Raw genomic sequence first — 5,168 nt, 5'->3', positions numbered from 1 at the left:
CACACACACACACACACACACACACACACTGACAGGTACTGTTATAGCTAGGAAGCCTTTTTTCAGGTCCAGTGAATGTTAGAATTAGTATCATTAGTGGGCCAAAGGCAATATAAGAAAATCAATATCTTTAGCAGAAATAGGAGAAAATCAATCACCTTTTAATAGAAGGTCATTTGTCTTTACAGGTAAAGTACTGGCAGATGGTAGCCAATCAGAATCAATAGGATCCTCCATGTGGCCAATAGTGATCTAAGTTACTGTATTAGAGAGACTCTCTCTGGTTAGTCATGCTAGATTTACTCTTCAGCTAAAGCTCACGTGGTGTTGGTAAACTTTGTGCGATGGATTTAAGAGTTAGAGATCAATATCTGACCATAAATGACAGCATTTGAATCTAATGTATGCTAACATGCTAAAAATAGTCGGTTAACATCGCATTATAGCTGCTAAATATAAGAATATTAACATTGTAACTGCCGTTAGCACGCTGTCATTAGCATTTAGCTCAAATTCCTGATGTAACTAGACCAAGCCCCCAGGAACACCGCCAGGCTTGGAAGACAATTTGACATAGTGGCCATACTGTGTAATTACAACGTCACAAGATGTACAACAGCCTTGAAAGACTTTTCTCGTGAGTTCACACAAATATTTGTATTGCATCACAGATCTTGTTTTAGTGATGGTCTTCTTGCACAAATAAAAGATACTGTAGATAAATGGTGGTAACCTTGCCTTCCTGTCGTTCTTCAGTTTGGAATCCACAATATTTCCACACATCTGATTTAATTTGTTGAAAGATTTCCCTTAGTGTATGAATAGACCAGCCAGGCAGCGAGCATGGCTATAGACTCATCGCCATGTTTACTACAACAACATAGACTGAAAGGCGTATGGTTTAACAGGCGTTTAAAACCACCAGATGATACTAATATAGAGGTTTCTGTCACACAGAGACGTGCACAAACACATGTAGCCGCAATAACGTACCTATGAACAAGCAGATACGTTTAAAGACTTGTTTTCTCATGCTGTATTTGAAAAATGTTGCCTCTATCGCCACATTTTGTTTGGTAAAACAAGCTCTGTGTAAAGAGATTACAATAAATCAAAATCACCTATGCCTGGAAACAGCTGCAGTCTCTGGTGTTTTATTGGTCTCCTTTTATTATTTTCCCTTAAAGAAGCTAACTGAATAAAACTAGACTTGCACTTCAAGAAAACATGCACACACTTAATGAATTTGTGCACAAATGATGAAAGCAGCTCATGACAATTTGCAATCCATGTGCTTCATACGCATTTACAGTACATTTTGTATATTTGGTGTCGTTATGCTGCTGAATGTAGAACTTTGTTATGTAACTGTGGAGTTTAATTAACTTACATGGTTTTAAAGGTTCTGTATCACCGTGTAAATGATTACAGATCACTGATAGAAGGGGCAGAGAAGCCATTACTATCATCAACAAGAGCGACATCTCATTACGTTTATTACATCGTTAAAATAGCATACTGCTAGACTTTATTACGTTCAGTTTAATGTATCACACCAAAATGGCTTTCATGTCCATATTTACAGTCTGAACATCTAAGTGCATGATACTGCAAATTAAAATGAATTCATTTCATTTAGAGCAAAATAGTCACACTCACATATACAGTACATACACATACACACATTGTGACACAGTCTTATCAAGGTTAAAGACATTGCCCCTGACATCAGCTTCCTTGTTCATGTGAGAGACCACGCACAAGCAATTAAAATGTCACACACACACACACACACACACACACACACACACAGTCACTTGGAGATTTTGACCTCTGCACAGTCGCCACAGGGCAAAACAAGCGAGGGAGAGAGAGACAGGGAGAGAGATGGAAGCACTGTAAACAATCATCGGTTGCAGTTTTTTACACTGGAGGCAAATCGTCTTAATGAATGTTTTACAAAACACTAATTAACCGTTTACTGAGTAATGAAAGCACAGGGGCCAAAAAAAACAACGCTTATTAAACTTTTACAAATTATTCTGGTATTATTAACTGCATGACTCTTAACATGATGACTTATCAATATGCTAATGATTAATTTATGCTACAGAGCTCGCTGCATTGGAGGGGTCTTTTGAAATAGTCCTTGTTACTTCACAGCTCTCCAGGTCATGTACACACCTTGCAAAGCTCATTCTGAAGGATGCCATGCAGCCCTAATATACATAGTCATATATGCATTCTTTAAAGGGTCACTGCACTGATTTTACACATGAAAGTCAGTGTGCTCATCTTGACTTGTACTCAGCTTATGAGCTTTGTCAAGTCTGAAAATAGAACCTGCCGCGATCATGCTTTTGTGGCGTGTCAGTTAGACTGAAATATCTCAACTTTCCCTCTAGTGCCACCAGTAGGTATACATTTGTCCTTTACAGTGAAAAGTCTCATTAACTCAGGATTTAATTGACATGAAACTCGGTTGAGACATTCAGGCTTCCCTCAGGAGGCATTATAAACCCGGTGATCCTCTGACTTTTCAATCTAACGCCAACATCAAAATTCAAAACTTGTCCTATACTTTGATCTATGATTAAATACCCATCAGCCTCAACTGTAGTTTGTATTTGTTTTGTGCTTTAATTGCTAATTGGCAAACGTCAGTATGCTTACATGCTTAGTTAAGATTGTGAACACAGTAAATACATCATATTCAGCACGTTAGTATGGTAATTGAGAGCACGTTCACATGCTGGCATTAGCATTTAGCTCAAAGCTAATGACAATATTAATAAGAGAAATCCACGTTTATTCGATGTAAGGTGCGTTTCATTTGTTTACCTGTCGCTACTTCGGGCTAACTCAACATACAAGACTAAACTTAACATGAATAAAACAACATTGCCTCGTCCATGAACCCAAGTCACATTAGATAAGTAATTGCGGTTGTTCTTCCGTCTGTGTTTGAATTCAGGTCAACCTCTCACTAAATTCAGCGCTCACCAGAGACTCTGGTTCACTCTTGTATTTATCCCCCCTCCTCTCATTCATTAATTTATTCATTCATTCATCAGGGACATTACAGAACATAAACTCCCACAGATCCCTGCTGCAGTCAGGTTGATAAATGGAAGTGAAGATAAAAAAGAAAACACGACACAACGTTTTGTTTTTAAACTAGTTTTTATTTAGGAAGTGAACCAAAATGCCCAGTGTTGTCTTTGTGCTTTACATTGTTTCGAACCGCCACCGGAGGTCCCAAAAAAAAAAACCCTCAGAGGAAGAACTCAAAACAAAGCAGGAAGCTCCAGAAAAATTCACCTTCATCATCGTCATTATTAGCATCATCATCATCACTGTCACTCTATACAGTTCTGTAGAAATAATCGGACTCCAAAGTCACATCAGTGCTTATTTACAAGGCCTCTTGCCGCAAAATAGTCGAGTTTCATTTGCTCTTAAAAAAAGGTGTGGTGAAGATGCTCTCACACAAATATGCTGAAAAATGACACAACTATTACAAAGGTGTTGATTTATACTACGTGTCATTTTTAAGCATATTTTCATGTGTTATTTAAGAACAACACAGGTTGTGTTATTAGAGCATCTTTGTTGTTTTGCTATTGTTTTTACCTTTGATTCATCATAGTAGAAAAAGGAGAAAGAGGTTGTTATTTCTACATACAAGGCATTGTCTACCTGAATCTAAACTCTTTCATTGTGCTACTATCTTTGAAGAAAACGAAACAAAAAAACGTTGTAAGATATAATTCGTAAGAGGAAGTGCTTTTATTTATATAAGAATAGGTAAACTAGCTTGTGGCTATAGTAGGCTACAGTAGTTCATAGTAGAATCTAAGTGTTTGTTGATGCACTCTGGTGCTGAAATATTGACCATGTGTCTTCTCTTCTTTCTCAACAATCCTTATAATTGCATTTGGGATCGCCACAACAACCTCACAACAGCCAGAGATGATGGAAAGAAAGACAGGGGTGTAGGGGATTAAGGAGTGTTGTTAGCTCACATGGAGTTTGCGAATTAATGTCTTTTGTAAAGGCAAAGAGATAAACATGATCTTTTGATTGGATTCAAACTGTGAAGAGAGCTCGCTGAGGGAATTTTATCTTCACCATCTCTAACCTAAACCTATGGAAGCCCATTTCTGCCAGTTAAACAAAAATAAAAATAAAAATATTCCTGTGGTAAGTTATAATTATGAGAAAAAAAAAAGTCAAAATTATGAGAAATTCATAATTACTAGATACAAAGTTAGAATTATGAGATAAAAATAGTCAATATTATGAGATAAAAAGTCATAATTACAGAATAAAAAGTATCAATTCCCAGATAAGAGTCATCATTTTAAGATAAGTTATAATTATGATATGAATAAAGTAAAGAAAATTTTGATAAAAGTCATAACTATGAGATAAAAAAAAATCTTATTTATTTAAATGTATTTAATTTTTATTTATTTTGTTCTTTAACTGGCGGAGATGGGCTTCCACAGAAACCTCAAGCAGAGACCTGCACAAGGATTACTGGGGTCAAGCAGCCCCTCGTTCAGCACCACAGCTGTTGGAAAGTTGCGTTACACATATTCAGTTCAAACCAGGAGCATACAAAAAACCACATCTCTCAGTTGTTCTTGTTCTGGGTTTGTGTTTTCATCCATGTTTCAGCACCAGAGGCCTACAGTAGTACCTTCTACTTTCTACAATATTTTAGAATAATAATACGAGGCAGGCAGTGCATAAACCATGTACAAAAAGACCCGTCCCGACCCAACCCAGAGCCCTCCACCTAGAGGAGTTGTGCCATCTGTGTGAAATCCCTGGAAGCCCCAACAAACTAATGATGCCAGGATCGAATTATAACTCGGAGGCAATTGTTTTGTATAATATTACATACTAAATCAGCAGTGATTGGACAAATTGGAAAACTGATTCCCTGCTCTTGCTAATTTGATCTGTTCAAACACTTAACAGTCACTAGAGAAAGCCTCAAAACCTCCCAACAGTGTCACAGCTCCTCTAAATACAGAGCTCTAAACCCAACCCTCCGTATTTAACACTAACTTGGTTTGCTAACTCCCTGAAATTTCATTTCTCATAACTACATAGAATAGTGGTACTTGAAAAAAATCAAGATGTTACAAGCAGTTATG

The sequence above is a fragment of the Pagrus pagrus genome (genome assembly GCF_965226575.1).
Source record: "Pagrus pagrus genome assembly, chromosome: 17".
Taxonomy (NCBI): Eukaryota; Metazoa; Chordata; class Actinopteri; order Spariformes; family Sparidae; genus Pagrus; species Pagrus pagrus.
The sequence above is the reverse complement of the archived record's forward strand: the minus strand, read 5'-3'. Positions refer to the sequence as shown.